General features: G+C 42.9%; 2 protein-coding genes and 1 pseudogene across 6 annotated transcripts in view; 1 reads left to right on the forward strand and 2 right to left on the reverse strand.

Annotated features, from left to right (window-relative positions):
• RMI1 (RecQ mediated genome instability 1) overlaps positions 1–24,507 on the reverse strand; it is a 274,637-nt gene that overhangs the window by 180,390 nt on the left and 69,740 nt on the right. The window lies entirely within an intron of this gene.
• Positions 5,851–6,131, reverse strand: LOC136322220 (dynein light chain 1, cytoplasmic-like; annotated as a pseudogene).
• GKAP1 (G kinase anchoring protein 1) overlaps positions 19,535–24,507 on the forward strand; it is an 88,868-nt gene continuing 83,895 nt past the window's right edge. Inside the window, exon 1 of one of the 5 annotated variants that reach the window (XM_066256999.1) lies at positions 19,535–19,781. The gene's annotated coding sequence lies outside the window, so the exon portion shown is untranslated. The remainder of the gene's footprint in view (positions 19,782–24,507) is intronic. The other 4 variants (XM_066256998.1, XM_066256997.1, XM_066257001.1 and 1 more) reach the window with 4 other exon arrangements.

The raw sequence follows: 24,507 nt of genomic DNA on the forward strand, positions 1-24,507 counted from the left end.
TATTGCCTGACTGCTTCCATTCCTTGCTCTTGGAATACAGTGCATACATACATGACACCACATATTGGAATGGTATTTAGTTTTTATTACCTTCATGTTGACACCAAGAATACTTCAACATGGAGGTAATTAGAACAAGAGAAATTATAGAAAGCCCAGAAAAATGTGATGTTACAATATTGGCTTTTGATATTCTGCAGTTATTTGTCTATATTTTTTCTAGGAATTTCCACAGTGAATTAAGAGAAATGCCATTATTTGAAATGCTAGCAACGTAATTTAATTGAACCCAGATATATTGACCTATGCTTAGGTATTAGATTCTACTGATAAATCATTAAACACAGCTCTATTGAGTTATCTCCATAGTACTTTAAAATAAAAATACAACAATCTCACATACTTTGTTATAATGAGCAAGATCCTTATATTCTCAGAGAACAAAACCATTTGTAACAAAAGTGTGGAAAATTAAATATAAAAATATATATATATACTTTTATTTTGGAAATTTAGGCTATTTAAACTAAAACAAAAGAAATGTATTTTAAAATAATATATGAATATTCATATATGAATAATAATATTTTTTGTTTTCAAGCTTATTAAAGTATATACAAAGCAAGGTATAATTTTTCAAGTCCAAAGTGGTAAATGTTAGAATTTATTTAATCTCAAGAGTCTTTTAAAGTAACCACTCCTCCGACCCCAACCCTCTCTTCAATTACCAACAACAAATTATATGCAAATTATAGTTTTACTTACCCTCATTCCCCACAATGTACCAGGAGTTAAATAGTTCTGATAGGGGACAAAAGAGGTTTATTTTAAAGCATTTTATAGAACAGCAAAGAACTTGCAAAAATATTTTGAGCAAATGCATTTCATTTCTTTGGCAACACCACTGAAACAACTTCAATCTCTGGCTATCTCTAAACCCTAAAGAATACTCCTATGTAGCATTGATTTTGCCATTTGAAAATATATATACATTATGGTTTTTATACTGGTTCCTTGTCCTGTGACTACTATTAATTGAGAATTATATGAAAAGAAGCTCCTCTAGGCAGAATTTGAGTGGAAATTGTAGAGCCATTCAATAAGAGAATTATAAGATACAGTTTTGGATAAATTCCAACAGCCATAACGTAGTAGAGGAAAGAAAATAGGACTTCAGTGGTTTTACCACTGAAGAACCAACCACAAATAACATGCCAAAACAAACATTGTTGGCATTGACAGAATTTATCTTTATAAAACACTACTTAACCCTTTTGCTTAATTTTTCTCTACTAGAGTATCCCTGATTTTTTCTACTGAAAAACCTCTGGATAAAAGACTTCCATTCATGATCACAAACCAGCTACTGGCCGGCCCTGAGAGGCTGAATTCATGTTACTTATTGTTGTTTGTGGCCTGCAGTGGTATTTCGCTATCCACTCTGACAAGGAGTGAGGAGTTCATCTGAATTCAACTGATTTATAATTCTGATCATTAATAAGTATAAAAATTGCTAAAGTCTTGTTACTATCTAGCATGATTTCTTTTTTCTAGATGGGAAGAGTGGGAACAAGGCAAGGTATTTTTATACTGAGGGCCAATTGCCTTTTGAAATTCCCATCACCTGGGGGTTGGGCAGCATCTGAATTGTTCATTTGAAACTTGGAACTAACCCTCTCTGTTGCACTGGACCATTTCCCAGCTAGCACCAGGTGACTGGAACATGACCAGAATGACCCAGGTTATAATCTTATTAATGGAATACATTAAATGATATTTTCTAAAATACCAAACAGACCTTTAAAATAAAAGTTATGAATCATTCATTTGCATTTCAAATCAAAATTTTATTTTTCAAATGAAATCAAAGTAAATTAATTGGGAGGGAAACTGCTATTTTTACTAATGGTACATAGCCTTTTGCTTTATCAAATAAATACATAAAAGCATGGTGAAAACTAAAGTATATATTTATGATAGAATTTTAAGTAGGTTTCTATAGAGTTGGATGTCAAAATGAGATAACTTTTCAGCACATAAGTGATTGCTTACTTTATGTATATCAAAATTTTTATGGTCCTGTCCGGTTTGCTCCGTGGATAGTGTGTTGGCCCAGCATGTGGATGTCCTGGGTTCAATTCAATTCCTGATCAAGGCATACAAGAGAAGCAACCATCTGCTTTTCTCCTCCTTCTTCCCCTTCTTTGTCTCTTCCTATTTCGCAGCCAGTGGCTGGTTGGTCTGAGTGTCAGCCCCGGGCACTGAGAATAGCTTAGTTGATTTGAGCATTGGCCACAGACAGGGGTTGCTGGGTGGATCCCCATCAAAGCACATGCAGGAGTCTGTCTCACTATCTCCTCTCCTCTGACTTAAAAAAAAAAAAAAAAGTAAAACTTTAACAAATTCTCAAGAGTTTTAGTTTGCTATGTCTCTGGGAAGTTTTATGTGAATTCTATTCTCATAAGATATTTCAAAGACTTGGTTGAATATTTTTAGAGCCATGAGAAGTGCTTCTTAACTAATTCTTTGAGTTATGAATTAAACAATGTTTTCAGTGGGTTTTTAACCATGAGTTTTTGGCTATTTTTTACTTATTTCCCTAGTAACAATTACATTTGTGAGTTATTGGTGAACTCTTGCTAGAAAACAAATTTTCTTAAAACCAAGAAGAATGGTTTCCATGAGGTAAGCACAAAGATATTGAAAACTGTTTTTTCCCTCAAGGGAACTGTAAAACAGTAAGTTTTTTGTTTTTGTACATGTATAGCTATATGATCAAATTAACAGTAAAGTCAGTCTTTGGCATTTGATTCTCTTAGCTATTACATACAAGTATATTAGAATTAAATCTGACATTACCATGGTGGTCTCTCCCTTACAAGCCTTCTGAGATAAGCATATTCCCTTTAGTTTGCAAGTACCTGCCAATATTAAGGAATAATTTGTTAGAGCAAAGTACCTATGACCTGCACAGCCAAGTCATCAAAAAGAAGGCCAAGACTTGAAGAGTAATGGAATCTACAATCAAAAGTATTCTACTGGATTGTGAACAAATAGAGAGGAAGAATACTAATGACAGTTTTCCTGAAAGAAGTTACTTTCAGTGGTACTGAGGTCCTCTCTTAGTAAGGTTTATTACAAAGTTCACTATCTCCCATAAAAAAGGGAAACTATATGTAAAGACCTGATTGTTCCAGTTTAATTGGCCAGGTCAAACTTGAGTTGTAAGAGTTTATTATGTATTCTGTCTCTCTTTTAAATTAAGTGAGGTAGAGAGGCAAAGAGGCAGACAGACAAACTCCTGCATGTACCCTGACTGGGGTCCACCCAGCAAGTCCCCTACCAGGCGATGCTCTGCCCATCTGGGACTACTCCACTGCTCGGCAACTGAGCTATTTTTAGCACCTGAGGTGATGCCATGGAGCCATCCTCAGCACCTTGAACAACCTGCTTGAACTAATCGAGCCATGGCTGTGGGAAGAGAGAGAGGGAAGGGGAAAAGGTAGAGAAGCAGATGGTCACTTCTTTTTTTTTTTTTTTTTTTGTATTTTTCTGAAGCTGGAAACGGGGAGAGACAGTCAGACAGACTCCCGCATGCGCCCGACCGGGATCCACCCGGCACGCCCACCAGGGGCGACGCTCTGCCCACCAGGGGGCGATGCTCTGCCCCTCTGGGGCGTTGCTCTGTTGTGACCAGAGCCACTCTAGTGCCTGGGGCAGAGGCCAAGGAGCCATCCCCAGCACCCAGGCCATCTTTGCTCCAATGGAGCCTCGGCTGCAGGAGGGGAAGAGAGAGACAGAAAGGAAGGAGAGGGGGCGGGGTGGAGAAGCAGATGGGCGCTTCTCCTATGTGCCCTGGCCAGAAATCGAACCCGGGACTTCTGCACGCCAGGCCGACGCTCTACTACTGAGCCAACCGGCCAGGGCCAGATGGTCACTTCTGTGTGCCCTGACCGGGAATCAAACCTAGGACTTCTACATGTTGGGCCGACACTCTACCACTGAGCTAAACAGCCAGGGCCTCTATATATCCTAATACAAGTACCTTATATATGTGATTTGCAAATGTTTTCTCATTCTGTGGGTTTTTTCACTTTTTTGATGTCTTTTGCATTGCAAGAGTTTTTATATTTGATATAATCTAATTTTTTTTCTTTTGCTTGTGTGTTAGTTGTCATATATAAAAAACCATTATTGCCCTGGCCAGATAGCTCAGCTGATTAGAGCATTGGACTGGTTCACCAAGGTTGCAAGTTCAATCTCCTGTCAGGGCATGTATGAGAAGCAATCAATGAGTACAAAACTAAGTGAAACAAGTTGATGCTTCTCTCTCTCACTCCCTCTCTTTTTCCCTCTCCTCTCTCTCTCTCTCAAATCAATGGAAAAATTTTAAAAAATCAACTAATGAATGCATAAATAAGTGGAGCAAGAAATTTATATTTCTGTCTCCCTCTCTAAAACCCATTTTAAAAAATTAAAAAACCATTACTTAATCCATGATTATGCAGATTTATACCTATATTTTCTTCTAAGAGTTTTATAGTTTTAGCTCATATTTATGTCTTGGGACCATTTGGAATTAATTTTTTTTTATTGAGAGAAAGGAAGAGAAATGCAGGAAGGGAGATAAGAAGCATCACCTCATAGTTGTGTCACTAGTTGTTCATTGATTGCTTCTTATATGTGCCTTGACTAGGGGCCTCAAGCCAAGCCAGTGATCCCTTGCTCAAGCCAGTGACCCTGGGATAGTGTTGATGATCCTGTGCTCAAGCTGGTGTCCTTGGGGTTTTGAACTTGGGTCCTCAACATGCCAGGTTGATGTTCTATCCACTGTGCTACCACTGGTCAGGCTGGATTAATTTTTGTATATAAAGTGAGGTACATGTTTAACATCACTTTATCCCATGTGCTAATCCAGTTGTTCTGGCACTGTTTGTAGAACAAAAATGGTATTTTCTTTCTTTTTTTTCCCCCCAGAGACAGAGTCAGAGAGAGGGATAAACAGAGACAAACGGGAATGGAGAGAGATGAGAAGCATCAATCATCAGTTTTTCATTGTGACACCTTAGTTCATTGATTGCTTTCTCATATGTGCCTTGACCGCGGGCCTTCAGCAGACTGAGTAAACCCTTGCTCGAGCCAGTGACCTTGGGTTGAAGCTGGTGAGCTTTTTGCTCAAACTAGATGAGCTTGCTCTCAAGCTGGTGACCTCAGGGTCTCGAACCTGGGTCTTCCACATCCCATTCCAATGCTCTATCCACTGCACCACCGCCTGGTCAGGCTGTATTTTCTTTATTGAGTTGTTTTGGCACCCCTGTTGAAAACCAGATGACCACAGATGTTGCGGTTTGTTTTTGGACTCTTGATTCTATTCCATTGGCTCATGTCTGTCCTTATGCCAGTACCACACTATCTTGATTACTGTAGCTTTGTAGTAAAATTTGAAGTAGTAAAGTGTCAGACTATCAGATTTGTTTTTTTTTCAATATTGTTTTGGCATTTGAGGTCCCTTGAGTTTCCATATGAATTTTAGGAATAGCTTATCCATTTCTGCAAAAGAGCCGTTGGAATTCTTTTTCTTTCCAACAGATTTATATATTTTGAAAAGGAATGGATTTTAAGGAGAAAAACATGGGACAGAAAGGTATGGCTTAGAAAGTAAATACAAATACAAGTTGTTTCGCTATTTTATAACCACACCAATGAGCAGAGAATGCCATGTAGAAAACAACACAATAAAGTTTCAAGATCAAGGTGTTCCTTTAGGCAAGGCTGCAGATTTCAGTGTGTTGTCATCTAGGCTGCAGTTCTTGTATTCAGATGGATCGATCACTGGGTGTGTGGCACAGTTCATGCTTTAACTATAGTATGTTTGAACAGAAGAATGACCAATTGGCCCAGAAAAAAAGAGGATGAAGTGTTTGGTTTTGTGTGTCACGTAACTACCAGAGTTCCTCCCCATGATGCAGTGTCAGCTGGGGTTGTACTTCTTGTCAAACTCCTTCAAAAGGGCTGTAATGTTCTCCTCTATGTTATAGTTCTCCAGCAGCCTGAGTAGCACCTTCCACTGAGTCCTGTTGTCTCACCTCTGAAATATAGGCATTTTAGATCACTGCCTTTCCATTGCACATGATTACAGTGGAGCAGTGGCTGGCTGACTGCAGTGGTCTCCAGGGGGAGGCGCTGCTGAGCCTCAGGCTTGGCAGAATATACCATTGCTACCAAAGCCCTGGCACATCTCACACCTGCTGAAATTTTGATCGGAATTGCATTGAATCTATAACTCTAATTTGGAGTCTCCTGCCATCTCAACAATACCATATTGTGAAGTCTTTCAACTTGTGAACACAAGCTGTCTTTCCATTTATTCAGAACATCTTTAACTTTTTAACCATGATTTTTGTTTTCAGTGCATGGTGTTTTTTGTTTTGTTTTGTTTTTGTATTTTTCTGAAGCTGGAAACGGGGAGAGACAGTCAGACAGACTCCCGCATGCGCCTGACCGGGATCCACCTGGCATGCCCACCAGGGGGCGATGCTCTGCCCACCAGGGGGCGATGCTCTGCCCCTCCGGGGGCGTCGCTCTCTTGCGACCAGAGCCACTCTAGCGCCTGGGGCAGAAGCCAAGGAGCCATCCCCAGCGCCCAGGCCATCTTTGCTCCAATGGAGCCTCGGCTGCGGGAGGGAAAGAGAGAGACAGAGAGGAAGGAGAGGGGGAGGGGTGGAGAAGCAGATGGGCGCTTCTCCTGTGTGCCCTGGCCGGGAATCGAACCCGGGACTTCTGTACGCCAGGCCGACGCTCTACCACTGAGTCAACCGGCCAGGGCTTCAGTGCATGTTTTAATGCTTCTTTGATTAAATTTATTTCTAAATATTTTATTCCTTTTGATGCTATTTTAAGTGGACTTGTTTTGTAATTTCAGTTTCATATTATTCACTGCTAGTGTACAGAAATACAACTAACTTTTTTTATTGTGTTTATATTCTAGTGTTGCCTTGAATGCATCCCCCCCCCTCCACAACTAACTTTTATATATTGATCACGATTTGTTTTTGGTGGATAGTATATTTGGGTTAGAATCACACTATTAAATGAGGCACTTAGGTAATGTTTCTCCATAAAAACTGACTTAAGGCTCTGGCCACTTGGCTCAATGGTAGAGCGTCAGTCCAGCGTGAGGAAGTCCTAAGTTCAGTTCCTGGTCAGGGCACATAGAAGAAGCGCCTATCTGCTTCTCCACCCTTCCCCCTCTCCTCCTTCTCTATCTCTTCCCCTCCCGCATACAAGGCTCCTTTGGAGCAAAGATGGCCCAGGCGCTGAGGATTGGCTCCATGCCTCTTTCTCAGATGCTAGAATGGCTCTGGCCACAACGGAGCAACGCCCCAAATGGGCAGCACATCGCCCCCTGGTGGGCATGCTAGGTGGGATCCCAGTCAGGTGCATGCGGAAGTCTGTCTAAATGCCTCCCCGCTTCTAACTTTGGAAAAATACAAAAGAAAACAAAACTGACTTAATATGCAGAAATATCAACTTTTTTGCTGTTGATAAATTTCTAGCTGCTTATTTATTTATTTGTATTTTTCTTAAGTGAGAAGCAGGGAGGCAGAGAGACAGTGAGAAGCAGAGAGGCAGAGACAGTCTCCCGCATGCACCTGACCAGGATCCACCTGGAATGCTCACTGGGGGGTGATGCTCTGCCCATCTGGGGCTGTTGTTTTGTTGCAACCAGAGCCATCTTAGAGCCTTAGGGGAGGCAATGGTGCCATCCTCAGCGCCCGGGTCGCCTTGCTCCGGTGGAGCCTTGGCTGCGGGAGGGGAGTTAGAGAGAAAATAGAGGGGGAAGGGTGGAGAAGCAGAGGGTCGTTTCTCCTATGTGCCCTTACCAGGAATCAAACCCGGGACATCCACATGCCAGGCCGACACTCTATCACTGAGACAATTTGCCAGGACTATTGAGGTGCTTATTTTAAGATTACTCCTTTAAGAATTATTTCTAGCCTCTCCAGCTGGTGGCGCAGTGGATAGTGTCAGACTGGGATGCAGAGGACCCAGGTTCAAAACCCTGAGGTCACCGGCTTGAGCTCAGGCTCACCAGCTTGAGCACAGGGCCGCTGGCCTGAGCATGGGATCATAGACATGACCCTATGGTTGCTGGCTTGAGCCCAAAGACGCTGGCTTGAGCAAGGGGTCATTGGCTGTGCTGTAGCCCCCCACCCCGGGTCAAGGCACATATGAGAAGCAATCAATGAACAACTAAGTTGCCGCAACTATGAATTGATGCTTCTCATCTCTCTTTCTTCCTGTCTGTCTGTCCCTATCTCAGGTAAACACAAAGGGAACAACCTTCAGCACCCCGTTTCTGTAATATGAGGATACTTTATATTTCTCAAAGCTATATATTTTAAAGATTAATGGTAATACAGAGAAAGTAACTTATTCAACAAATTTCTAGTGCTAGGTCTCATGCTAAGTGCTAAATGCTAAAGGAAAAAGTTTAATAAATCACAGACCCATCCACCAGCAAGCATTGCTACCAAAGCCCTGGCACATCTCAGGCCTGTTGCAAGTTTAAAAGGAATTGCACTGAATCTGTAACTCTAATTTGGAGCCTATTGCCATCTCAACAATATGAAGTTTTTCAACCTGTGAACATGGGCTGTCTTTCCATTTATTCAGAACATCTTTAATTTTTTAATGTTGAGGAAAGACAGATAACATTTTACCCATTTGAATGTATATGGTGAGCCTGGCACTGAAGCGACATACCAGAGAGTAAAACAGTCCAGGTTTCTGCTTTAATGGGGTTCAAAATATAAAGGAGAATATGACGACTCTGGTTAAAAATATAGAGGGTATTACGGGAATATGGAGGAAGGACTTTTGACTTTTTGACTTTTAGGGATAAGGGAAGGCTTCCCTAAGTAGGTGGCCCTTGTGTCTTAATGGACAAGTTGGCTTTCAGAAGGTTTAAGAATATGAGGAATAATATATAAGGTCTACCAGAAAGTTCTGTCCATTTTTGGAATAAAACAAAATGCAAATTTTTCTTACCATAGATAAACTTTATTAAATAATATAATTGCCATTATTATTAATGACTTCTTGCCAGTGTGAGGGCAATTTGTATATCCCATTTTTGAAAAATGTTTTATTTTTTGATGCGAAAAATTGAACCAGTGCTTGTTTGATATCTTCATTTTTGAATTTTTTGCCCTTCAAAAGTTTTGTAAGGACAAAAACAAGTGATAGTCAGAGGGTGCTTCCAGGGAATATGGTGGATGCGACAGACATGCTTCTGTAGCATTTCTTCCTTGTTGAAATTCGTAAAAATTACAGTGGCGTAAATGAACTTTATCAGTAGCCATGGGTACACTATCGCTTCATACATAAGACTAACGTGAATCAACTTTGTTTTAGTTAATTTGCTACATCAGTATGTATACATTAAGTGGTAAATATAGAGAGGCACACATGCGCCAAATAAACATGTGCTTACGTGTCGAAACTTGTGATAGAAATGAACAGAACTTTATTTTAGATCAAGAAACCCCACTGCCAAGTAAGAAGTGGCAGGCAACATCACATGCTTAGGGAACTGCAAGCAGTTTACCGTGTTATCTTAGTGTGTTGTGGACTCTAAGTAAGTTATCTGCTGAATACTGAATTAGTGCTGGATATACGGGAGGGCTGGAGGGGACGATAGGAAGGTGGCTCAGCTCACAAAGGGACAGACTGAAGAAATGAATGGCTATGGAGAGCCTGCTGCAGTTAATCTGTATGGTTAATTGGGCTGATTTATTTTTGCTACCCTAAATCCTTTATCTTCAGACACAATAGTACAAATGATGTACAAGATAACAGAAGAGAGTGGAAAACATTAAGTATAACTAATTATATATTTGCAAATAATGTATACATGTTATCTATATACACATCTATTTATCTTTATATAACATCAATTTTGATCACTGCAAGGCTCCTGATGAAAATGTGAGTTTTTCTTTTCTTCTTGGTCTAATTATTTTTGAAAGTATAAAATAGCCTTTCATAATAATTCCATATTTATGTAGGTCATTTTCAAATTCAAGTTAGTAACACTTGACTTCATATAAATATTGTATTACAAATAACACCACAGTAGGAGCAAGGGAAGGAGGCAGCTGTGTCAAAATACTTGAAAAGCAAAATTAACTTTTCTGTTTTACAGTGGACAGTGTGAAGGTAGAATGAAAAAGTTTAGCCTTGATTGATTCAATTTTCTTGAAAAAGGTTTTTTTAAAGTACTAATCAAGAATTACTTTGGCATGACCAGGCGGTGGCACAGTGCATAGAGCATCAGACCGGGACGACCCAGGTTTGAAACCCCAAGGTCGCCAGCTTAAGTGCAGGCTCATCTGGTTTGAGCAAGGCTCACTAGCTTGAGCCCAAGGCCGGTGGCTTGAGCAAGGGGTCACTTGGTCTGCTGTAAACTCCAAGTCAAGGCACATATGAGAAAGCAATCAATGAACAACTAAGGTGCTGCAATGAGGAATCGATGGTTTTCATCTCTCTCCTTTCCTGTCTGTCTGTCCCTATCTGTCCCTCTCTCTGTCTCTGTCACCAAAAATAAAAAATAAAAAAATACTTTGGCCTTGGCAGGTTGGCTCACTGGATTGAGCGTCAGTCGGTCTGGCATATGGATGTCCTTGGTTCAATTCCCAGTCAGGGTACACAGGAGAAGTGACCATCTGTTTCTCCACTGCTCCCTCTCCCCATTCTCTCCCTCTTCCCTTCTCACAGCCAGTGGCTTGACTGGTTCTAGCATAGGTCCCGGGCACTGAGGATAACTCGGTTGGTCTGAGCACCAGCCTCAGGTACTAAAAATTTCTCAGTTGATTCAAGCACTGGCCCCAGATGGGAGTTACCAGGTGGATCCTGGTAAGGCGCATATGGGAGTCTGTGTCACTATCTCCCCTCCTCTCACTTAAACAAACAGGAAAAAGAATTACTTCTATTGGCCCTGGCCTGGTAGCTCATTTGGTTAGAGGCATTGTTCTGATACCCCAAGGTTGTGGGTTTGACGCCCAGTCAGGGCACATATAAGACTCAACCAATTGATGCATAAATAAGTGGAACAACAAATCAATGTTTCTCTTTTTCTCTCTCCCCTTTCCTCTCTCTCAACTCAATCAATAAATTTTTAAAAAGAATTAGTTCTACTTAGATATTATTACTGTGGCTGAATTAAAAACAATACTACAACTTTCCCTCCTCTCACCATTAATTTTTTTAAGATAATTTTTTTAGTTTTTATTTATTCATTTTAGAGGTGAGAGTGAGAATGAAGGAGAGAGAGAGAAAGGGGGGAGGAGCAGGAAGCATCAACTCCCATATGTGCCTTGACCAGGCAAGTGCAGGGTTTCGAACCGGTGACCTCAGTGTTCCAGGTCTACACTTCATCCACTGCACCACCACAGGTCAGACTAATTTTTTTAAGGTAATTTTAATTTTTTTAAAAGGTGACAATGTATATAGTTTCTGCATCAAGTAGTTATAAGGCTCATAATAAAAAGAAGGCCCTGCTCCATCTGTCATCACTGATGCCTGCTTCCCAAAAGAAAACTTATGTTCTCCTATTTAATTCCACACTTCTAAAAAGCACATTTCTACTGCCATGTCTTTTTCAGTGTTAGCCATTTTATGCTATTTGCTAATTTCCCAATCTGTTTATATGATGTTCAGTATTTTTTGTGTATATTTTAATGTCTGATTGTCCACAGTATCCTGTTATATTGGTCAGGAGAGGTTAATTATGCCATATTAACAAATGGCTGCAAAACCCCAAGCAGCCTACAACAATAAAGGTTTACTTATTCAAACTGCATGTTCAATGGCAGGTCAGCTTGTAGTTCTGCTCTATGGTGTCTTCACTTGGGCCTCAGCTGGCCTAGGCAGCCCCTATCTGAACGTTGCCCATCTTGTGGCAGGGGCACAGACATGGCTCCTAAAGCCTCTGCCTGGAAGTGACTTATTCACTTGTGCTTCTATTTCATTGGCAACCGTAATTCACACTGCCAGGTCTGAAATCAACAGGGCAGGGAAGCAGAAATCTCCAGTGAGCTAACATCAAATATTCTTAAGTAATCACAAATCCACCACAAATATTTTGTTTTCCCTGGAGTTTCTAATCTCTTTCTCGGGTTGCTTAGTTTTCTGCAGACCTGCTACAGAGCTGTCATCCTGGAGCTTCCCTTTACCTTCATCCCAGGAATGCTTTTATTCTTGTTGGAGTTCCTGTTCACCAGGCCCTATGTCTGTGGTTCTCAAACTTTTTGAAGTCGGGTGCATTTAAAATCCTACAAAAGCCTGACCAGGCGGTGGCGCAGTGGATAGAGCATTGGACTGGGATGCCGAGGACCCAGGTTCGCGAACCCGAGGTCGCCAGCTTGAGAGCGGGCACATCTGGTTTGAGCAAAAGCTCACCAGCTTGGACCCAAGGTCGCTGGCTCGAGCAAGGGGTTACTCAGTCTGCTGAAGGCCGGCAGTCAAGGCACATATGAGAAAGCAATCAATGAACAACTAAGGTGTCGCAATACACAACGAAAAACTAATGATTGATGCTTCTCATCTCTCCATTCCTGTCTGTCTGTCCCTATCCATCCCTCTCTCTGACTCTGTCTCTGTAAAAAAAAAAAAAAAAAACCTATAAAGAAAACCCCCCAAAAAACCTACAAATAATTGTTGGCATATTATATACAAATTTCTGATAAATGTTATAATAATTAAGTCAAATATTAAAGAAAAAAATATAAAGTCCAAGCATGCTTTTATAGTAATTAAACAAAATAAATATGACAAAATTAAATTTATTCTGACATTAAAAAACATTTTTTAAGTTATGCTTTTTTAGAGTTTGTAAAAAGGGGTTAAAAAATAAAAAAAAACGACAAAAATGTTCTTTTTATATAGAGAGAAACATTCTTAGTAAGATTTAGTAAATTCAGCAGGTCCCAGTGCAAATGTGTTAAGTAACTTCATTCTTGTGTTTATGAGAAACATGAGCCTGATGTGTCCTAGTGATTTCTTCAATGTTTGGGCATATATTTGAAAGGCAAACTCTCATTTCCTCATCAATACATTGAAGAATTCCTCTCTTTTTACTCTTAATTGTGTTGAGTGCAGAAAACCCCCACCATACATATCATCTTAACTTTACACCAAACAAAGGATAGAAGAAAGTTGCCTCCAGTCTTTCTGGGGAACATGGGGTGTGTGTAAACAATCCAGCACCACAGCTTAACAGCCTCTGTAACCTAATCAGGCAAGTGAGGTGGGGGGTTGGGCAGACTGTCGGTTTATAGCCAATTCCTCACACCTCTGTCCCCCAAAAATCTAAACTCCAAAAACCCTGTTGGTTTTTCGGTCCCCATCAGGCACATATTTCTCTGGAATACCATAGGGCGCACCTGGAAATCTTCCATGGCGCACACTTTGAGAACCACTGCCCTAGGTGTTTTTGTTTCTTGTTTATACCCGACTGTTGGTGGAATGCCTCCCTCCATTAGCTTCATTAGCGTCTGTGAGATAAAACTTTTGAGAAGTCTTTTCATTTTGACTTCTTTTTCTGCTCTCTGCATTGGCTGTTTCTTTGGTTACTTTAAAAAAAAATTTATTTCCTTCCTTTCTCTCTCTCCTGTTTGTTCATTTGAGGCTTTCGTGTGAGTTTCTTCAAATAGCTGGAGATCCTTGACTATATACCCACATTTAAGAATGAGATGATAAAAGCTGATTAGAGCCTCTGTTGGTATGGACAGGGCTCTACTTTTGGCTTCACTATAAAGAGATAGGTGACAAGCCACATTCTGTAAGTCTATCCTCAAAGTAATATTTGTAAGCCTTTTCTCTTAGACCAGCTGCTTTTCCCACTCCTCAAAGGAAGCTTCCAATTTCCTGACAAGATCCCAACATCCTAGAATCTGAATTTGAGAATGAGCTAGGGGGTATGGTTCACAATTCAGTATGTATATCTTCATTTAATTCTGCTTTTCTGTGGTGTGAGTCATCCCTGTCCTCAGCTCTGCCTGGTGTCCAAGCTCCCCGCTCCAGAGAGTAAACCTCCCTGAGTTAAGGCAGCATGGAATGGAGTACAATAATAGAATACCCTATTGAGTGCTTATATGTGCTAAGCAATCTTTTAAATGCTTTTATGTATTATATATATCACATATTTCTTCTTTTCCATAACCCCACGAGATAGGTGCTATGATTCAACCCCTAGCAGTCAGAATCCCTATGCTCTAAAACATGATACATCATTTTTTTTCTTTTTATTTACTTATTCATTTTTCAGAAAGGAGATAAGGGGGAGGAGAGAGAGAGGAGAGAGGGAAGGGGGGGAGGAGCAGGAAGCATCAACTCCCATATGTGCCTTGACCAGGCAAGCCCAGGGTTTCGAACCGGCGACCTCAGCATTTCCAGGTTGGTGCTTTATCCACTGTGCCACCACAGGTCAGGCTGATACATCATTTTCTGAACTACAGGTACTCTTGTTATTTTTAACGTCAGGTCTCTAGTCAGTCCCTGTTTATTAAGTTACACCTGAAGTTTTCATGGAGATTTTGAACATCTACCACACATTATTTGATGTGGCAAACCCAGCATCACTTTGACATTTATTTGAAGATAACTTGTCGGAGGTAGAACACAGTTGTCTATGACACATTTTTAAAGCAGTCATTTAAACTAGGAAGTCTGGCATGTGTTTGTTTTATAATACAGACATATGAGCATTTCCTCTTAAAGCAGTACCATCTGTAATCTGAGAGGTCAAAGAGAAGCAATTAGAAACCTGACATTAGTAATATAAACCTTTAAAGTGCCTGTTTAAATGAAAACTCTTATCTGCAAGAGTGGAACATACTGAATCACTGATGGACTTGAATGCCCTAATTCAGATAATTCAACCCCTCATTCTTTGAAGATTTTAGAACTAGGCTTATTATTACTCTTTCCAATGCTACTCACTACTCCAATGGTACTATCACTTCTGTGGATAATCCTTCTCAATTCCTTAACCTTTACTATCAAATGATTTGTGCCCTGTTATTTCAGCTCCCCACTTTAACAATCATTCCCTACATCTTAACATTACTTATAACTACAGCCCCTTTTCTACTTTTGTTTTTTAATTTTACTTGTTGATTTTTAGAGAGCAAGGAAGGGACATACGCATACAGCGAGAGAGAAACACTGATTTGCTGTTCCACCCATTCTTGCTGTCATTGGTTGACTTTTGCATGTGTCCTGACTGGGAATCGAACTTGCAACCTTGGCATATTGGGACGATGCTCTAAGTTACCAACCAATTTAGCTACCTGGTGAAGATCTCTTCTAATTTTAATTTCAAGCCTTCTTTCTTCCAACCCATCTATGTTTTCAGGTCATCCCCTATAGTACCTAAACTCCAACAAGTCTTCAACCTGTTCAGAAACACCAATCTATTTACCCTACCATCTTTTCACAGTTCCCCACCCCTCTCAGAGCCATACTTCTTTCTGCACCTGAAATTAAATGCCTCCTTTGCTTCTGCCCCCAACTCCTTTGCTCATCTGTCCCCATCATACTTGCTTGGCCAAATTTCAGTGCTGGTTAACACAAAACCGCCCCTTCAGTGCCTGCACACAAGCAACTGAATAAGGCTGGAGAAAAACACACAACCTTATTGACTGGTCTCACTATAAATTCAGGACTACTCACGCAGGCCTGGAAACTTTACTATGTCTCCCTAGTCAGCTCCCCCTCCCACACTCATAGACTCTGCTATTTCATCTCTCTTCTTTTCTCCTCCCTCCTCTCAAACTCCCCCTTCCTTATTTGGGGTGGACCATCACCCTGAGAACCATGTAGAATGAAGAAATAAACTCAGAGAAAAAGGATGGGATCTGAGAGGCCTCTGCAAGCTGATAGCAAGCCAAAGCAAAGTAAACCCCCACCCCCACTTTATTATATAGTGTAGAGCGGTATGCAGATAAGGAAGTCTCCAATACAAAGTCACATCTGAGGCATAAACAGGAATTCTCTTAAAACAAACAGGAATTCATTTAAGACTTAAACAGGAATCCCCCACCATGCATAACTGAAATCAACCAACATGGAACAAACAAAGGGTGAGAGGAAGGGCATGTAAATTGCCTCTAGCAACCTAATCAATCAGAGGTTGTGGAGATGGGACCAGTAGAAACACTCAGCTTCACAGCCAACATGGAGATGTGGGGAAGAGCTTAGCCTTTAGAAACTTAAGCAAGCAAGTGAGGTGGGGGGATGGGCAGCAAGGACCCTGTCGGCTTACTGCCAGTCCCCCACACTTCTGTCCCCCCAAAATCTAAACTGCAAGGACCCTGTCAGCTTGCAGTATCCCACACTTAAAGTTAATGAGTACTTTAGCTAGAGCTGGCTAAATTGCTGTAACAAACAGACTTCCAAATGTCATAACTCCAGCTCAACAAATTTTATATCTTGCTCACATAATAATCCAAGTGGGTGTTTCAGGTCAGTGGTCAGCTCTCCATCTAGGCACCTTTCAATCTCGGAGGTGTGTAGTCACCTGCATAATCCTGCTGGCAGAAAGGAAACACACATGATGGTGGCATGCTGGCCCCGCAGTGGCAGATGTCATTTCTGTTCACATTCCACTAGCAACTTTATACTTGACCCTACCTAACGGAAAGGGGCTGAATAAAGACGACTGGGGGGGGGGGGGGCGGAAGCAGTCTGTGTGCCCAGGAAGGGGAGAATAAATTACGAACTATTAGCAATTTGCCAAGAACAATCTTGCTTATTTCACCAAGAAAATAGAAGCAACTAGAAAAGAATTTTGACTTAGTCCTGCTATCAAGTCCATAACCCTACTTCATTATGTCCTATACAGTATACTGGTGGGTACTGGGCAGGGAGGCTTAGGTTCCTAGGCTGTCTCTGATCACAAAAGGGCAGTTTCCAAGCTTTCAGGTAGGACATGGTCATAATGACCACACACCTAATCACACAATTCAAACATACCTTCCTTCCTTTCTTGTGCTTTTCAACCTCTTCAACCTCTGTAGTCTGGGATCTTGTCGATGAACACTCGCCCTGCCTTTGTGAATCACCAATTTACCTTGCTTTGGAGATTTTGCATTACCTTGGTTCCCCTACCACTCCCTCCTCCTTTCTTTGCTGGCTTCTCTCATCAAGTCAGAGCTTCTCAAACTTTTTTTTTTCTGAGACAGAGAGAGAGAGAGAGAGAGAGAGAGAGAGAGAGAGATAGGGACAGACAGGAACAGAGAGAGGTGAGAAGCATCAATCATCATCAGTTTTTGAGACATCTTAGTTGTTCACTGATTACTTTCTCATATGTGCCTTGACTGTGGGCCTTCAGCAGACTGAGTAACCCCTTGCTTGAGCCAGTGACCTTGGGTCCAAGCTGGTGAGCTTTTTGCTCAAACCAGATGAGCCTGCTTTCAAGCTGGTGACCTCAGGGGGTCTCGAACCTGGGTCCTCAGCATCCCAGTCCGACGCTCTATCCACTGCGCCACCACCTGGTCAGGCAGAGCTTCTCCAACTTTAATGTGATACAAATCACTTGGGGTTCTAGATAAATTAAAGATGCTAATTTAGCAGGGGGGGGGGCTGAGATTCCACCTAACAAACTCCCTGGCGATGCCAGTACCTCTGGGCTATTGAACATGCTGAGTAACAAGGTTCCTAAGAGGATGTTCTACAAGATTCTGCCCTGTTTCCTTCTTTTCCCATGCAGTGATATCACTGCTAGGCTGAAAACTTCTCAGTCTATTTTCTAATACAACCCTCTTCCCCATATTTCAAAACTTTTATGGCTAACTTATTAGTGTCCACTTCTCTTTGGCTGTCTTGATAACCTTTCAAAACTTTTAAATGGCCAAATCTAAATGGATCTCTTAAAAAGCAGTTTCTACTTCTATCTCCAATGGTGTTTTTTCTAGTTTTTATAATTATCTACAAACTCAAAACGTCTTCACTCTGATTTTTATCTTCTTCCTTCATATTATGTTTTCATGCAATCCTCTCTTGCTATAAATTCAATTAGCCGATTGTCAGATTCTGTAGATTCTGCTCCCACATCACATCATCTTTGAACCATGCTCTTAAATTCCTCCTGCCCTTACTTTTTTAATTCAGACTCATCATTACTTTTTACCTGGCCTATTGCAGGTCTCCCTGGCAGTTTTTTTACTTCTAATTTCAGTATCCATTCACAGATCAAAGAGAAGCTGTGCTTTCCTTCCCCCAAACTTTTAAACCACAAAAACTTAAAACACTGAATTAAATACGAATTCTTCTAGTTGGCATCCCAGGCCCCATATTTTGTCTCTACCACTTCTCAACACACCCTAGAGTCTTACCATTTGCTTTCTCCCGAACACTTCCATTGAGTCACCTTCATATGTTTCCAAGCTATCCCTTCTTGCTGCAAAACCTTCCTCATCTTTCACGGTCAATGCCAAAGGCCTTCTCCATACTGCCTTTCTTTCCTGATCACCCACAAAGATACCAGCAGTTCTTTGATCTTCTGCAGTACTCTACATTTTTCACATAGCACCTATCATGGTGTGTCTTTTATTATGTGTTTTATCTGTTTCATCCCTTACTCTCTGAAGGAAAGGATAACATCTTCGACTCCTCTCTGTCCCCAGCAGCATCTTACCTCTAAATTGGGTGTCTCTCCTGTTAGTTGAATCAAAGTGATTTCGGGAGATATAATGTGGTGTAATGGTAAGCAGCACAGAATCTGAAGTCACTACAGCTGGATTCCGGCTCTGCCATTTATCAGGGTGAGGCTTTGGGTAAGTCACTTCATTTGGCTTGTAAAATGAGAATACCACTATCTGATAGGGGACCAAGGGAGATAACGTCAAAGTGTTGCTAACTCCCCAGAGAAGTGAGCAATGTTCGTTATTTTCCTTACAGAGATCTGATGCTGTACGCTAGTCAAAGCTTGACTTGCGAGACCATTCCTACTTCAGTAACTGGAGATGGGAGACCTGAGTGGCGGGAACCCTGGGCACGGGGTGCCATAGCCCTTTCCGACTCACGGGTCCTCTCACTACTCTCCGCCAGGCAGGTGAACTCGCTGACCTGCGGGAAAGCGGCCTGGAGTCCTACACTTTCCAGAGGCCTCCCTCCTTCCACCCGCTCCAGGAAAGCCCTTCTCTTCCCCGTGACCCCGAAGACCGTGGCGGCGCCGCCGCCTATGTGAGACGTTTGGACCCTGCCCGGCCCCCGTAGCTCCCCTTCTCCAGCAGGTGGTTCTGGTCCTCTCCCCCGAGGCGCTCGCGTCACTGCGAACCTCCGTCCACGCGCCAGCGCCGCAACCTACCGAGAAAATAAACAAAACCTCGCGCGCCGCGGCCGGCGCGCCAGGCCCCGCCCCCGCCCCGCCCCGCCCCGCGGCTCTCACAGCGCCCCCGCCGTTGGGACTTCCCTCCCGCCCTCGGCTCGCCCGCCCTCGGCTCGCAGCCGCGCTCTCCCCGCCCCTCACCGCCGCCTGCAGCGCGCTCTCCGCCGCGGTCCGCCCAGCCTGCCTGCCCGGCCCGGCACCCCGGGGCCCGTTAGTGCCCGGCGCCCGCTCGCGGGACCGCCGCGCGACCCCCGCCCGACGCGAGCCCGCCCCCGCCCCTTGACCCATCCCTATCCCAACGCCCAGGGCGGCCGCCCGGAGAGCCGCCCGAGCCGCGCCGGCCAGGGAGGAGGGAGAAGAGGGCCGAGCTAGCGACCGGGGAGGCCCGGTGAGTACGCGGAGGGCGGGCCCGGGCGTGGGGGTCCCCGCCAGGCCCCCTGAGGTGGCGGTGGAGGCTCGGCCGCGCTGCTCTGCGCGCCACAGGCTCGGCGCTGCGGGACTCGGCCTGAGGTAACGGGCCCCGCCGGCCGGAGCCGCAGGGCAGAGTGCGCGGGAGGGCCGCTCCTTCTCTCGGGCCGCGGTCCCGACGCTCGGCGCAGGGTTCGGGCCGGCGGAGAGACTTGCGCCGGGGCCGGGGCCGGGGACGCGGCTTCGCCTCCTCAGATCCCTCCGGGCCTCAGGGCTGCCGCGGCCGCCAGCCGCCGAGTGACAGGTGCCGCCGCCCCCTCCTCGCCGCGGACATCGCGCTCGGAAATTTCTGGAGCGGCGACACAAGTCGGTATTCCTCACTTGCAGGTTTTGAAGCCGATTTGATCGCTTTATAAAGGGGTCGCCCGGCCCTATTTCTTTCTCTGCGTACTTTGTGCGAATAAGTTTTGCAGCATCGGTGCAGCCTGTGAGGGGAATTTGGCTTTCATTCATGAATGAGGTACAGAGTGAATTACTTTTTCAGGAAAGCCCTCCTCCTCCTCGCATCTAACTTTTGGAAAGTCAATGAGAAGGCTGTTTAGTCTTTTTTTTTATTTTTTTATTTGGCTGTTACTTGGAACAAGCAGTCTATCCGAATTTCGTGAACTCACTAGACTTCAGGGTGCTTGGTGGAAGAATAGCGACAAAACTGGCCTGAATTGTCTTCTTCTCCCACTTTCTTTTAGATTTTGAATTCGTAGCCAGAATTGACTGTTGAGTAGGTGCTACAGCTTCCATGAGATGCGCTACTGAAAGGCCGACTTTCTTTAGTGAAGAGCCGGTGGGGCTTTTGCTCCACCATTTGGTATTGTCTATTTAGGTAGTAAATAGGCTTGTGATTGTTACCAGAGTCACTACTTTCATAAATTTGGCTTGCAGCTATAAAAATACGAGGGAAATTTTATGGCAAGGTAAGATGTTAAACATTTTTAATTTGTGGATATGCAGTGGTGTTTTTTTCCTCAACAGGTTTGTAACACTGGAGTTGGTATTAGTCAAATCCTCATACACGGGAGGGATTCCTAATTGTCATAAATGGTTAAGGCAGACTTACCTGTAAGATACCAACCAAATAGTGGTCTCACTCTGTGGACTAAAAGCAAGAACCCATAAGTTGACCAAAAGAATATTGGGACAAAGGACAACACAGGTGCTTTATTGATGGGACAGTCCCTGAGGTACTACTCTCTCTGCGTACCTGTTTGTACTTTTTGCTTAGATTTTTCAGCCCATAGAAATGAGTCGCTGCAGATTGGAAAGGGGAGGCAGTGTTGATGAAGAAAAAATGGAATTTAAGGCAAACCCATAAAGTTGATGGGGTTTTTATGCAGTAATTGTTTTGGGAGCAATTTTGGTACACATTTGGCGTTCGTTGGTTGCGAAGCTTAATTTATAAGAAGCTAAAGTGAAAGATATTTAGTTGTGTTACTTGAGGTTCAAAACATGAAATAGGGCAGTTTAAAACATTTCACCAGGTAGGCCCTGGCCGGTTGGCTCAGCAGTAGAGCGTCGGCCTAGCGTGCGGAGGACCCGGGTTCGATTCCCGGCCAGGGCACACAGGAGAAGCGCCCATTTGCTTCTCCACCCCTCCGCCGCGCCTTCCTCTCTGTCTCTCTCTTCCCCTCCCGCAGCCAAGGCTCCATTGGAGCAAAGATGGCCCGGGCGCTGGGGATGGCTCTGTGGCCTCTGCCTCAGGCGCTAGAGTGGCTCTGGTCGCAACATGGCGACGCCCAGGATGGGCAGAGCATCGCCCCCTGGTGGGCAGAGCATCACCCCTGGTGGGCGTGCCGGGTGGATCCCGGTCGGGCGCATGCGGGAGTCTGTCTGACTGTCTCTCCCTGTTTCCAGCTTCAGAAAAATGAAAAGAAAAAAAAAAAAATTTCACCAGGTATTAGATCACTGAAGTTTACAGTGCCATTTTATTTTATGTTTATTGGTGTGTGTGTGTGTGTGTGTGTTTTTCCAATGAGTTTTATGTGAGCATGTGAAAGATCATGCTCCCTGGCTTATGTTGTAAGTTTGGCTCCAACAAACTTACAAAAATTCAAAAAATAGAAAATATTAAAATGTAAGTTACATTTCAGTGAGGCCACACTAATCAGACTAATTAGTTGATAGTGTTAAAAGATGATTGTCATTTATTTTATAAGAAGGAATAAAATGTGATGGCCCTCAGTTGAGGACTTGATACATATCTCAGTTTTGAAGTGCCCTAATTGTTGTTCCCTGGGCTGAGGTGTGACCACAGCTATTACCCATCTTGTCCCCAGAGAGTTTATAGTCTAGAAAGATGAGGTCACAATTGTAGTGGTCCTCAGAACCTTGGCAGAGACCAGTAGTACCATCCATTTTGAAATCCTGCTGCTTGCAGTTTAGGCTGTTCATTTTTAGAAATAGTTTATTTTAAGCCCCTGATATAGTCTAAATATTTTTTAAATTTATTGGGTTAACATGGTCCACCAAACTATCCAGTTTTCAAGTGTACAACTCTGTATAACACCATCTATATCCTCCATCATGCCCCCGGCAAACAAAGTCTCTTTTGTCTCCCAGTTTCTCCCCCCTTAGCCTAATTCTTTTTTTATCAATACTTTAAAGCCAATTATGTTTTCTTAAATATATTTTCTAAACAAAATTAGATGTGGTGGTGATCAGTTGATAGAATGGTACTTAAAATGAAAGAACTTTGAACTGCTAATAATGTTGAATTCACATTTGCACTATTGGAATTGGGGATTATCTGTAGAGCACTTTGCATTTTCTTTTGCTGACCATTCTACTTTAGACCCATCTTTCAGTGCATATATAGCTTTGTACTTGGAGAATGTAAGTATTCAAAAAAATTCAAATATAATAAATTTATCTTTTTGTGCCAGGAGTCCTATGGTATTTGTTAGGGGGAAAAAAAAGAGGTCTTTTCCTTTCAGGATGTTGAAATCAGGGTTGTAGCTGCTGGAGGGGGGGTGTTATGGGGTGCTAATATTGATTGGGACACTTGAAACCATATCAATACAATAAATTAAAAATTAAAAAAAGAAAGAAATCAGGGTTGTAGGGAGCTATGCGCAACAGTAAACATAATTTTAAATAAAGCCATTCAATAATAAAGTAAAATACAGAAATATTACAGAGGATAAGATGATTAATTTGAGGGGCAGGTCAGAGAAAGCTTCATGGAGATGCTGGCACCTGAGCAGATTGTGAAAAATAAAAACAGGTTTTAGTAAGTTGAAGAGATGGAGGGCATTATATAGATACAAACAAGTAAAACTCAATGTGTGTTCAGGAAATTTTATGTAGTTTTGCTGGAGCAAAACCTGAGGAAGGATAGCCTGACAAGGCTGTGGAGCAGTGGATAGAGCGTCAGACTGGGATGCGGAGGACCCAGGTTCGAGACCCCGAGGTTGCCAGCTTGAGCGCGGGCTCATCTGGTTTGAGCAAAACTCACCAGCTTGGATCCAAGGTCGCTGGCTCAAGCAAGGGGTTATTCAGTCTGCTGAAGGCCCACGGTCAAGGCACATATGAGAAAGCAATCAATGAACAACTAAGGTGTCACAATGAAAAACTAATGATTTGATGCTTCTCATCTCTCTCCGTTCCTGTCTGTCTATCCCTATCTATCCCTCTCTCCGACTTTCTCTCTGTAAAAAAAAACACACAAAAAACCTGAGGAAGGATAGTTAAAAAAAGAATAAATAGGCAGACTATGACAACATCAGGTTTTTCAAATATACTTCAGGAAATGACTAGGGTTAATATTTCTTCAATTTTGTGTCATAAAATTCTTGTTTCTATCCCTGGCTGGTTAGCTCAGTGGTAGAGCGTCGGCCTGGTGTGCAGAAGTCCCGGGTTCGATTCCTGGCCAGGGCACACAGGAGAAGCGCCCATCTGCTTCACCCCTCCCCCTCTCCTTCCTCTCTGTCTCTCTCTTTCCCTCCCGCAGCTGAGGCTCCATTGGAGCAAAGATGGCCTGGGCGCTGGGGATGGCTCCTTGGCCTCTGCCCCAGGTGCTAGAGTGGCTCTGGTCGCGACAGAGCGATGCCCCGGAGGGGCAGAGCATCGCCCCCTGGTGGGCAGAGCGTCGCCCCCTGGTGGGCGTGCGGGATGGATCCCGGTCGGGCGCCTGCGGGAGTCTGTTGATCTCTCCCCGTTTCTAGCTTCGGAAAAATACAAAAAAAAAAAAAAAAAAAATCTTGTTTCCATCTACAGTCATATTTAACAGACATTAGGATTGATTCATATAGAGCTCTTCTCTATATGCTTTAGCATATAATTATAGCTTTAACATATGCTATAGTTAATAAGTCAGATTGGTGTATTGAGCATATATAAAATGGAGACTTTTCTATAACTTGACATTCCTGTAATGTCAAAAAAAGAGGACTAGTTTTTCTTTTTAAAAAAATATTCTACTTTATTTTTAGTTTTACTTATTGATTTTAGGGAGAGGAGAGAGAGAGAGAGAGAGACGGGGGGGGGGGAAGCATCAACTAGTAGTAGTAGCTTCTCATGTGTGCCATGACCTGGCAAGCCTGGGGTTTTGAATCAGTGACCTCAGCATTCCAGGTCGATGCTCTATCCACTGCCACCACAGGTCAGGCAATAGTTTTTCTAATGGTAGTAGAAATTATTAACTATTATATGTG

This window comes from Saccopteryx bilineata, chromosome 2 (genome assembly GCF_036850765.1).
Source record: "Saccopteryx bilineata isolate mSacBil1 chromosome 2, mSacBil1_pri_phased_curated, whole genome shotgun sequence".
Classification (NCBI taxonomy): Eukaryota; Metazoa; Chordata; class Mammalia; order Chiroptera; family Emballonuridae; genus Saccopteryx; species Saccopteryx bilineata.